General features: G+C 44.4%; 1 long non-coding RNA gene across 1 annotated transcript; it reads right to left on the reverse strand.

Annotated features, from left to right (window-relative positions):
• Positions 1-7,197: 7,197 nt before the first annotated feature.
• LOC104001741 (uncharacterized) lies at positions 7,198-12,440 on the reverse strand. The gene is made up of 2 exons (XR_001708405.3): positions 9,609-12,440; positions 7,198-7,481 (listed from the first exon to the last, which is right to left on the reverse strand). It is a non-coding gene; the product is annotated as an uncharacterized LOC104001741 (long non-coding RNA).
• Between the last annotated feature and the right edge of the window lie 342 nt (positions 12,441-12,782).

A 12,782-nucleotide genomic window follows, 5' to 3' on the forward strand; every position in this document is an offset into this window, starting at 1 on the left:
TCTATTGTTTTCGTCATATAATTCATACACATGTTTATCTCATTCTTATTTATTTCTGCATATTTTATGATGTTTGTCACTATTGTGGAGAAAATCCCTCATTATAGTTTTTGGAAAGCAAAATATATAAATATTGGCTAAGAAGAGAAAGCAAAATTATTTATTTTGCAGACAATATAATTACTTTTAAGAAAACCCAAGAGAATCTACAAAAGTATACTATTAAAAACAATAAAACAAAATATGTGGATAATACCAAAAAATATAAAAATCAGTAGCTTCCTATAAAATAATTACTTCACCTTAAAAATTACTTTCCTATGGAAAGGAAGTTGTATATATATTTTACATAAAAGCCTAATATAAATCACAAATTTTATGTTGAAAAATGTTCCCTTCTAGTTCAGGCATTATTTGCATCTATAAAATTTTAATTGCTTCTATCAATATGTAGTGTTTTACTTATTAGGATATTTTAAAGTATTATTTTTTAAATCACATTATGCTCAGCAAGTCACTAAGTACATCTGACATTACCCTTGCACCCTCTTTCACCGGCATGCAGATGTGCAACCCGCAAGCAACTTGTCACCACTTCACATGTTGGTGAGGATAGTGGAGCTGAAGAGCACTGTAAATTACTGTGGGATTAGCATGGCTAATGTTTAATTAACTGGGTTCTAGAAAGACCAGAAGATGTTCCGCTGTTTTCCCTGGTGGAAATAGTCCCCCTTCGAGAATGTGTCTTGCACAGCCTCCTCCCCCATCGGTCCGCGCTAGCTCTGCGGCTTAATTTCATCAGGCTGGAGTCTTCTTTTTCTCTCCCATGCTACAGTTTGTGAACAAATGCTGTGGATGCCATCAGGGCCAGCTTCCTGGTCATACGGTCCATGCGGTCACAAAGGGTCCCTTGCTTGGAAGGGGTTCAATGCTCTGCTATCACGGTCATGAACTTCTTCATAGTTTTTAAACGAGAGGCCCCACATTTTCGCTTTGCACTACACCTTGCAAATGATGCCATTATGTCCTGTCCAGGCTCTGATCACGTCTCGCTGTTGCCTCTGTTGACATCAGGTCCTGGCCACCATCGCCTGTCTCTTAGGGGACAGTACAGGCCCTTCAAGTGCTCCGTGCAGATGTCCTTACTCCAGCCGACTGTGGAATCTCTCAACCAACAGCCAGACAGAGCCTCCTAAGCTCTGCCCACCCAGATGGTGTCACTCCTCTGCTGACCCCTCCCCTGGGGGACCAGCTCATCAGAGTCAAGGCCAGGGTCATGGCATCGGCCTCCCAGGTTCACCCCGTCGGGGCCCACTGTTCCCCCTTTCCCCAGCCCTCTCCCTCACTCCTCAGTCACAGCAGGATGGCCGCTCCTGTTCCTCTAGCACGCGAAGACCCTTCTGCCCAGGGCCTGGCATTGTTCACAAATCCCCCTCCCCAGGGGCACACAGGACTCCTGCACCTGCCTCCTTCAGGTCTCTTTACTCAAAAGGAGCAGTGAGGCCTTCCTCAACCAAGGTCATTAAAGTTCTAAAGTTAGAAGGGTTGTCAGCTTTAGAGAGTAAAAATACAAGACCCGATTAAATGTGAATTTTGGATTAACAATAAATAGTTTTAGTATAAGTATATCCCCAGTAGTTCATGGGAAATACTTATACTAAATATATATACAAAGTGTATGCATGTGTGTATATATGCATAATATATATAGCACATATATATTTAGTATATGTATATGCCATGTATATATAAATTTAGTACAAGTATACTAAATATAAGTGACATATATATTTAGTAAAAGTATACTAAATATAAGTGGCATTGGACTTTATGCACATGGTCAGCAAAAATAGTGAAAAGTATGGTATAAACATACATATATGATATAAATATGCTATATATACGTATGGTATATTAGTATATATATTTAGTTTACTTACATTAAATATATACATAGTATATCTAGTATTACATATACACATAGTATATATAGTGTTATATATACATAGTATACAGAGTATTAAATATATAGAGTATATATAGCATTATATACACATATATAGTATATACACATAGTGTGTATGTATAGACTATGTAGTATAGGTAGACTAAATATATAAACTAATATAGCATACATATATATCATGTTTATACCATATACACATATATTTATATCATTTTTTTCACTATTTTCACTGACCCCTGTGCATAAAGTCCAATGCCACATTCACCACCAGTGGCCCTGTAGTCCTCCCATGTATTATTTTTCAATTGGATGTGTTGCTCTCTGGCATGCTATGTATTTGACTTACTTATCCTTTTAAAGAAATTGTCTGGCTATCTCCTCTGATCGACGGCCATAGGTGGGTGAGTCACCTTCATTGTCCCAGGTTTAGCTGGGAACCAGGGATAGTGTCTGCTCGGATGGTAACTGAAGAATGCGTAATTATCAACCAGGCGTTCTTGGGACAGCCACCCTCTCCCTTGTGCCCAGAGAGACCAGGTAGATCAGTGCACAGAGAGAGTGAGCAGAGGGGAGACACACAGGCAAGTCAGCCCCTTCATCTGGCTCCGGGTCCTTTCTGGGGCTGGCTGTGTACTTGCCCTGGGTCTCCCCCAAACACAGCTCTTTAATAAAAACCTTCTTTTTTCATAAGCTGACTCAAGCTGGTTAATGTTACTCACAACTAAAGAAGTCTTTTTAGCAATATCCTAGAATGAGGCATTATAGAAGCTTCTGTATTTAAATTCTGAAAGTTCTTCCCTCAGTCTGACCCCAGTCTCCATGAGGTGCATCTCTTTCCTTTTGCCCAGGGGATGCTAACAACTATTACTGCAGCAGTCTGCGGCTTCAGGTTTAGTGCCAGAGCTGCTCTTGAGAACTGCCGGGGTGACAAAGCAGAATTCCAGCGGTGGGGATCTGACATCGGCACTCTCTCAAGCTCTCCGTTCTAACCGCAGAGGACTGAGAGCCACTGATCTGGACAGGATTGATTGGAGGTCACACAAAGGGTGGCCGCGTTGGGCCTGGATCCCAGGCTTCCGGACCCTGTAGCTGTATTCTATCTAGTGAAGCGTCCTTGATGATCAATTTCTTTTGAACCTGGTAAGGCTGCCTGTTCCTATCGTTGATGACTCAGTATCAGTTGTGATTTTCCAAGAAGAATCTGCTTTAGTGAGGGTGTTCACAATGTATGGGCTTGAGAACGCATGTCTTCTTGCTCACAAGGATGGATTGTCACATTCAAGAGTCATTCACAAATCCGCTTTCTTCATATCTTTGGAATCTGTTCCCTTTTTCTCACCTCTGCAATTTCCCTCATTCAAGCCCTGAGCACTCCCTGGCTGTCTATGCATCCCCTTCTGTAACCCCCACCCCATCTGTGACCATCCATTTCATGTCTGCCTTCTCTGCAAGCTCTGTCAGAAAAAGGAGGCCCTCAGAGGCACTGGCGTCTCCACCTCCAGCACGCAGAACAGCTCCCTGCAGAGGCTGAGGGCAGCATCCATCCCTGTGGAATGAATTAATGAGGAAGTTCCTTCCTCTCCCCAGGGCAGTGCCTGCCCCAGGGCACAGGTAAATTCCTGACTCCTGGGGACTCACCTCATAGCAGTGTACGTCTTTCTCTCTCTAATGACATTAGCGACCACTAGATCATATACACAGGGAGTGCAGGGACCACCCTGCAGTCTGCAGCAGTAATTTCCAGCTGGAAATGAGACCAGGCTCCGAGAACTTGAAATGGGTTATTTTGTTTGTTTGTTCGTTGCTTGGTTGGTTTTCATGTTATCTTTTCATCTGCTTCACTCTCTCACTGGGGCTCTTCTCTCCTTGCAGAAAGAAAATATGTTTCAAATGACTTTGCCTGTCAGTTCCCGCTGCTCTGTGCCAGCTCTGCGCAAGCTTCAAGAGCTCTGAGGCTCACACTGCCCTGCTCCTCGGTTTGCTAAGGGAGATGCCTTCAGCTGCCTGTAAGGTTGGTGGGGTAGGTGTCCTGCTAATTACCCTGTTAGCAAACACTGAGGACAAAGAAGCCAGCTGTCAGTTGGTACAGAGGAGAGGAAAATTCAAATGGTGTGACTTGTACTCGCCCCTCAGAGACATCACTCACCTCTACCTGTTTCTGGTTGGGAGAAACAGGATGTTTCATCGCTGGCTGCAATCAGTCCTGTTATTTGGCCCAGAGTGAGCCAGGGCCTCCCCGCAGACAACTGCCCGCTCCAGCATTGCCTCTGGATGGCAAGATGTACCCTGCAAAGGATGTGCAGGGCATAATTAATCCCCAAGCTATTACACTGTGTCCAAAGCACACGCAGCTGAGAAATATAAATGGAGAAGGAAACTGTGGGTGCAACTCTGTGTATAAGTCATTGCTTTTTTTTTTTTCCTTAATGTTGGGAGTAAAAGGTTTACGTAATTGGTAGAATTAAGACGACTTTTTGTAAAGGCAGAATTCCCTTTCTTCATATAAGGCACAAAATTTCCTGGAATTTCAGAAATTTAGGGGATGACTCCCAAATATTTGTGCCTCTTGTGCCCATTACAAAAAATACTCAAGTGAAAAGCAACAACTTGCATAAGTCAGTAAGGTTTCCGAATCATGGACCCTGCGTAACTCAGTAAAGTTTCTGAAGCATGGAGCTTGCATGAGTCAGCAAGGTTTCCAAGCACGGAGCTTGCATGAGACAGCAAGGTTTCCAAGCATGGAGATTGCATGAGTCAGTAAGGTTTCCAAGCATGGACCTTGCATAAGTCAGTAAGGTTTCCAAGCACGGAGCTTGCAGGAGTCAGCAAGGTTTCCAAGCACTGAGCTTGCATGAGTCAGCAAGGTTTCCAAGCACGGAGCCTGCATAAGTCAGTAAGGTTTCCAAGCATGGAGCTTGCATGAGTCAGCAAGGTTTCCAAGCACGGAGCTTACATGAGTCAATAAGGTTTCCAAGCATGGAGATTGCTTGAGTCTGCAAGGTTTCCAAGCATGGAGCTCTCATGAGTCAGTAAGGTTTCCGAAGCATGGAGCTTGCATGAGTCAGTAAGGTTTCCAAGCACGGAGCTTGCAGGAGTCAGTAAGGTTTCCAAGCACGGAGCTTATATGAGTCAGCAAGGTTTCCAAGCATGGAGCTTACATGAGTCAGTAAGGTTTCCAAGCATGGAGATTGCATGAGTCTGCAAGGTTTCCAAGCACGGAGCTTGCAGGAGTCAGTAAGGTTTCCAAGCATGGAGCTCTCATGAGTCAGTAAGGTTTCCGAAGCATGGAGCTTGCATGAGTCAGTAAGGTTTCCAAGCACGGAGCTTGCAGGAGTCAGTAAGGTTTCCGAGCATGGAGCTCGCATGAGTCAGTAAGGTTTCCAAGCATGGAGCTGGCATGAGTCAGCAAGGTTTCCGAAGCACGGAGCTTGACTTGGGAATGGGTTGGGAGGGTTTGTAGGAAGAGAATTTCTTTTCCTTTTTTTTTTTTTTTTTTTTTTTTTTTTGAGAGGGAGTCTCAGTCTGTTGCCCAGGCCAGAGTGCAGTGGCAACATCTCGGCTGACTGCCACCTCCGCCTCCTGGGTTCAAACCATTCTCCTTCCTCAGCCTCCCGAGTAGCTGGGATTACAGGGGTGCACCACCATGCCAGGCTAATTTTTCTATTTTTAATAGAGACCGGGTCTCACCATGTTGGCCAGGCTGGTCTCAAACTCCTGACCTCAGGTGATCTGCCTGCCTCGGCCTCCCAAATTGCTGGGATTACAGGCGTGACCCATCACGCCCGGCCTCTTCTAACTATTTTGAAAAATAAAATAGATGATGGTAAATTATAGTCACCCTGCTGATTTATCTAACACTAGGTCTTATTTCTTCTAGCAAACCATATATTTGTACCCATTAATCAACTCCTCTTTATCTACCTTCGTCCTTATCTTTCCTGGGCTCTTGTAACCACCAATTTCCTATCTTCATGAGATGCCTGTTTTTATCCCCCACATATGAATGAGAGCATGCAATATTTGTCTTTCTGTGCCTGGTTTATTTCACTGAACATAATGACGTCCAGTTCTATCCATGTTGCTGCCCATGACTCGATCAGTCTTTTTTACAGCTAATATTCCATCCTGCATCTATATCACAGTTTCTGTATCCATTCATTCATTGATGGGCACTCAGGTTGATTCCACATTTTGGCTATTGTGAATAGTGCTGCAATCAAGATGAGAGTGCAGGAATCTTTTTGATTTATTGATCTTCTTTCTTTTGGATACCCCACTTGGTAGTCAAATTACTGGGTCATACTGTAATTCTGCTTTTAGTGTTTTTTGAGGAACCTCCGTATTGCTCTTCACAGTGGCTGCACTAACATATGTTGCACCTGTGGACCAGGGTTCCCCTTTCCTCCCATCCTCACCAGCATCTGCTATTGCCTGTCCTTCAAATACAAGCCATTTTAACTGAGGTGACATGATGTCTCATTGGAGTTTTGAATTGTATTTCTTTGAGGCATAGAGATGTTGAATATTTTTTCTTTTTCTTTGTTTTCTTGAGACAGGGTTTCACTCTGTCGCCCAGGCTGGAGTGCAGTGGCACGATCTCAGCTCATTGCAACCTCCACCTCCCGGGCTCAAGGGATCCTTCTGCCTCAGCCCCCTGAGTACCTGGGACTACAGGTGTGAGCCACTACATCTGGCTGATTTTTGTAATTTTTGGTAGCGATGGGGTTTCACCATGTCGCCCAGGTTGGTCTCAAACTCCTAAGCTCAAGTGATCCACCTGCCTCGGCCTCCCAAAGTGCTGGGATTACAGGCATGAGCCACCACACCCAGCCCATTTCTTCATATTTAAAAAAAGGAAAAGAAATTATCTCCCTACAAATGCTCCCAACCCATTCCCAAGTCAAGCTCCATGCTTCGGAAACCTTGCTGACTCATGCAAGCTCCATGCTTGGAAACCTTGCTGACTCATGCAAGCTCCATGCTTGGAAATCTTACTGACTTATCCAAGCTCCAACTTTTGGCCATTTGAGTCTTTTTTGAAAAATGTCTATTCAGATCTTTTTCCTCCCTTAGACCATCACTCTCCTTACTCTCCGTGTGACTACCATTAGCATCCTCTCCTAATTTACAGCTTAGCAGCTGCTGAGAACTAAAAAATCAGATAACCAAGATGGTTGGTGTCGAGTATAAATAGATCCTGAAGTCTTTGCATGAAAATATTGTGAAACACATTTTCATTTTTGGAGTCATTTTTTATTAGTAACATCCTGATAGTTGAATCTGGTAGATAAGTGACTTCCAGTTACCAATTCAGACTGGCTCAAGGTCAAAGATAAGGGCTGGGGGGTTGGATCTGGCTTCTGGGTGCCATAGATACAGGTGCTGAAACTATGTCATCTCTTGCTTGCCTGGGTGGGCTGCAGCAAGTTCCAGGCTGCAGCCTTCCAGCTCCGTGGCATTTAGAGAGAGCTGCCCCTTGTCAGCAGGTACAGCAAGAACCCCAGGAAGATCTCACCTATAAGCAGAAGACAAAACAAACAGGAAAAAAAAAAAAAAAACATTCTGGGAAGTGTAAACAGCTCTGGAGCCAGGAAAGGTGGGTGAGTGAGCATCCTTTAGGCCCCAACACACAGACTGGGAGGGAGGGAGTCTGGGTCCTTGAAGCAAGTTGAGCAGCTTCTACCAGAATAGTAGAGGGGTTGCTGATTAAACAAAAAACATATATTCATAACTTCGTTTAATTTTTTAATGCAGTTTCTTTTTCTTTTTTAAAAATTTTACTTAAATTTCTGGGATACATGTGCAGAACGTGCAGGTTTGTTACATAGGTATACATGTGTCATGGTGGTTTGCTGCACCTAGCAACCCGTCATCTAAGTTTTAAGCCCCGCATGCGTTAGGTATTTGTCCTAATGCTCTCTCGCCCCTTCCTCCCCACCCCTCCCTCCTGACAAGCCCTGGTGTGAACCAACCAAAATGCCCATCAATGGAAGACTGAATAAAGAAAATGTGACATATGTACACCACGGAATACTGTGCACCCATAAAGAAGAATGAGTTCATGTCCTTTGCAGGGACATGGAAGAAGCTGGAAGCCATCATTCTCAGCAAACTACCGCAGGAGCAGAAAACCAAACACCACATGTTCTCACTCAGAAGTGGGAGTTGAACAATGAGAACACATAGACACAGGGAGGGGAACAACATTCTTTTCCTTTATCTTATATTTGTATGTTGAGAAGCTAAGAATGATTCTAATTTAGGCAGTTCAAGCAGTGTTTTTGAATCAATTCTACTCTACTTTATGTTGGATGTCTCCACAATGGAAGATATTAGAGGAATATTGGAGAATAGGGTGATGAGGCAATACGGGTTGCTGTGAGCCATTGAAGACAGGCTAGGGCATGACCCTTTTTGTTCCTGAAATCACTCTGGGTGCTATAGCAACTCATCCCCTGATGGAGACGTTATCTGCACAATCTCACTGCATCTGCCTCGTCTCATCTCCGAAGACCACAGCGGCTGAGAGCAGAAAGGTGCACCAGCAGGTCACCCCTCATTCCACGCTGAAGTCCCCTCCAGCACAACCACACCGTCTGGTCATCCAGCCCATCACCTCTCAGAGGATGCACAAAGGGAGGGCTCAATAAATTTTATTTACTTATTTTTATTTATTATTATTATTTTTTGAGACAGTTTTATTCTTGTTGCCCAGGCTGGAGTGCAATGACATGATTTCAGCTCTGCAAACTCCACATCCTGGCTTCAAATTATTCTCCTGCCTCAGCCTCCCGAGTAGCTGGGATTACAGGTGCCCACCACCACACCTGGCTAATGTTTTGTATTTTTTTTTTAGTAGAGACAGGGTTTTACCATGTTGGCCAGTCTGGTCTCAAACTCCTGACTTCAGATGATCCACCTGCCTCAGCCTCCCAAAGTGCTGGGATTGCAGGCGTGAGGCACTGCACTCAGCCCCCAATAACTTTTTAAGGCTCTAAGAAAATGTCTTTTTTAAAATTAATTAATTTATTTATTTATTCTTGAGATGGAGTCTTGCTCTGTCACCCAGGCTGGAGTGCAGTAGTGAGAACTCGGCTCACTGCAAGCTCTGCCTCCCGGGTTCATGCCATTCTCCTGCCTCAGCCTCCCGAGTAACTGGGACTACAGGCGCCCGCCACCATGCCTGGCTAATTTTTTTTGTATTTTTAATAGAGACGGGGTTTCACCACATTAGCCACGATGGTCTCGATCCCCTGACCTCGTGATCCGCCCGCCTCAGCCTCCCAAAGTGCTGGGATTACAGGCGTGAGACACCGCGCCCAGCCAAAAACTTCTTTTTTTTAATGAAGGAATTCCAAAACGGGCTTTGAAGTAATGTAGAATACACTTATATATTTACAAGTTGACATGGGGACACACTCCCACAGAGTGCACAGTGACGTGAGTGTAGTAACTTAATGTGGTAAGATCACATGACCCCTGCACGTGATGAAGTCTGGCCATGAGCCCTATGGGAGGAAACTTCTGATAAATGTCTTCCCTCAGTCATTTCAGTGTCTGCGTCCTGGTTCTGAACTTCAAAAGTTGCATGTGAAGTCTCTTGCGAATATGAGACTCGGGCCACATAGCCGATCGCACTCACCCATCATCCAAGATGTCTTCCTGGGCTCTGATCTGCTCTGTTCTTGCTTTCCTCCAGGGACGGGTGGCTCAGTACCTCACAGAAGCAAGTCCTGCCTTTGGAAAGGAAGTTCTTTACTATTTTGATATGAAATATGCCTGCTTAGTTCTCAGAGCAGGAGTGTCAAGAGTACGCAGCCCAAGAGGCCCGGTGGAAGCTGCAGCCTTCTTAGCTTCTTATGTTGGAGATGGGAAGCCCCAGAATGTCCCTTCCACAGCGTTCTGTGGTTGGCAAGTCACCAAGCCAGCCTGGATTCCAGGAAGCAGAAAGGGAGTTTCCTTCCGCCTCCCTAATGCCATGGAATGGGGAAGGGTACAACTCTAGGATCAGACCCAAAGGGAACTGTTGAGAATCTTGATTTTGTGACTTCTTGGCTATTGGATTTGGGCCAATTATTTGTCATCTCTGTACCTTAATTTACTCATCTATGAAAGAAGGGCTAAAAATACTTATCATAGGAGAAGACAATATGTAAGCCACTTGGCAATGTGCCTGGGACCTAGTGAGCGATTCTTCTCACTTATTATTGTTTTCTTCATCATCGACATCATCGTCACCATTACTTTTCATTGTCTTTGGAAATTTGGACAGAGACCACAGGCAGATGCGGTGCCATATTCCCACAGGGCTGGAGCAGCGGGTGTGTTTTTCTGTGATAACAGAGCTTCCCGGAACCAGCAGGGTACAGGTTATTTGACCTGAAGGGCGAGGGAGTTCAGAGCCTACAGTGATGAGAGAAAGCCCTGAGTGAACGTTTCCTTTCAGCTTCGTGAGAGGAAGAGTCTAAATAGGGGAGCCATCCCCAAAACCTGGCCACGAGCAAGGGTGCAAAATGGGGTGCAGTCTCTTCACATATCTACACAGGAGTATGCACCTCCTTGGGAGCGTGCAGGCTGGCAATACCCGTGTGTGCATGTTCGCGTGTGATTCCTGTGTGTGCGAGCTTCTGTTTATGGGTGTGAGTGTGTGCATGTGTTAGTATGTGTAAATGTGTGGTTTATGTGTGGTGGAGTGAGCATATGAGCGTGTAAAAGTGTGTGTGCATGTGTTAGTATGTGTAAATGTGTGGTTTATGTGTGGTGGAGTGAGCATATGAGCGTGTAAAAGTGTGTGTGCATGAACAGAAGTATGTATGTGTACTGAATACGTATGTGTGAGTCTGTGTGGCACATGTGTATGTGGAGATGTCTTTGTAGTGTGTATCCATGTGTGTGTACCTACATGTATGTTTGTGTTTATGTGTGAGTGGTATGTAGTATCTATACACGGGTGTGTACATTGTGTGAGTCGTGTGCATGTGTGTGATGACTCTGTGTTTGCAAGTGTGTGTGCTGCATGTACTGGAATGTGTGTATCTGTGTATGTGAGGGTTTATGGGTGAGTGCAATGTGTCTGTATGTGGGTGTGTATATCGTGTGATTTATGAATATGGGTGCGATGTATGTGTGTATCTTTATGAGTGTGTTGTGCTTGTATCTATACATGTGTGTGCATGCATACATTTGTGTGTGTGCGCATACATTTATGGGTGTGATGTGTGTGTCTGTCTGTGGGTGTGTATGTTGTGTGAGTGGTGTGTATATGTGTGATGAATGCATGTGTATGTGCATGCATGCATCTGTGTCTACTCATACTTTATGGGTGAGAGGTATGTGTCTGTGTGTGTGTGTACATTGTGTGAGTTGTGTACATGTGTGATGAATGCAAGTGTATGTGAGTGTATGGTTCATGTATCTGTACATATGAGCATCTGTGTGTATGCATATATTTATGGGTAAGAGGTATGTGTCTGTATGTGGCCATGTACGTTGTATGAGTCGTGTGTATGTGTGTGATGAATGCACATGTATGCTTGTTTATGTGTGGTGCACGTATCTGTGCATATGTACATCTGTGTGTGCACATATGTTTATGGGTGAGAGGTGTGTGTCTTCATGTGGGTGTGTATGTCACGTGAGTCGTGTGTACATGTGTGATGAATACATGTGTATGTGAGTGTATGTATAGTGCATGTATCTGTGCATGTGTGCATCTGTGTGTATGCATATATTTATGGGTGAGACCTGTGTCTCTGTATGTGGGTGTGTACATTGTGTGAGTTGTGTGTACATTGTGTGAGTCGTGTGTACATTGTGTGAGTCATGTGTACATGTGTGATGAATGCATGTGTATGTTTGTGCATGTGTGGTGCATGTATCTGTACATGTGTGAATCTGTGTGTACGCATATATTTATGGGTAAGATGTGTGTCTCTGTATGTGGGTGTGTACATTGTGTGAGTCGTGTGTACATTGTGTGAGTCGTGTGTACATGTGTGATGAATGCATGTGTATGTGAGTGTATGTATAGTGCATGTATCTGTGCATGTGTACATCTGTGTGTATGCATATATTTATCGGTGAGACGTGTGTCTCTGTATGTGGGTGTATACATTGTGTGAGTCATGTGTACATGTGTCATGAATGCATGTGTGTGTGTGGTGCATGTGTGCATCTGTGCGTACACATACATTTATGAGTGAGGAGTGTGTGTCTGTATGTGGCTGCGTGTGTTGTGTGAGTCATGTGTACATGTGTGATGGATGTATGTGTATGCTTTGCTTTGTGATGTGTGTATCTGTGCACAGGTGAACCTGTGTTTTTCTCCCTTGTTGAAAGGCAGGATGACACGGCAGTTAGGAGCTTCTCTGGGGCCTTCAGGCAGACGGTCTGGGCTGTGTCCTGGCTGTGCCTTTTCCCCAGCTCTACCTGCAGTCCTGCACATCTTCTCCACCTCCAGCGGCTTCTCCTTCTCACATCCACCCTCTGCAAAGGCATAGATAGTAGCAACTCCCTTCTGGATTCTATGAGGTGATAATTACATGAGATGGCAGAGCCTGGAGCATGGGAGCTCCTCAGTGACTCAGTCATGTTCATTCCAAGGAGTTCAGGGTCCTTGCCGTCTGCAAACCTTTCCCCTTATTTTCAAGATCCTTGAGTCTCACTGTCAAGCAGTAACATTCCAGCCTCAACTACAACAATACTTGTAGATGGTAAGAAACATTGAGATAGAGGAGACTTTCTTAGAGAAGGTCACGGTCTTGGATTCCTTCATAGAAAAGAAAAAAGGGCCAATTTATGTCCTTTGCTAACTCAA

Source organism: Pan troglodytes, chromosome 10, assembly GCF_028858775.2.
Source record: "Pan troglodytes isolate AG18354 chromosome 10, NHGRI_mPanTro3-v2.0_pri, whole genome shotgun sequence".
NCBI classification, from domain to species: domain Eukaryota; kingdom Metazoa; phylum Chordata; class Mammalia; order Primates; family Hominidae; genus Pan; species Pan troglodytes.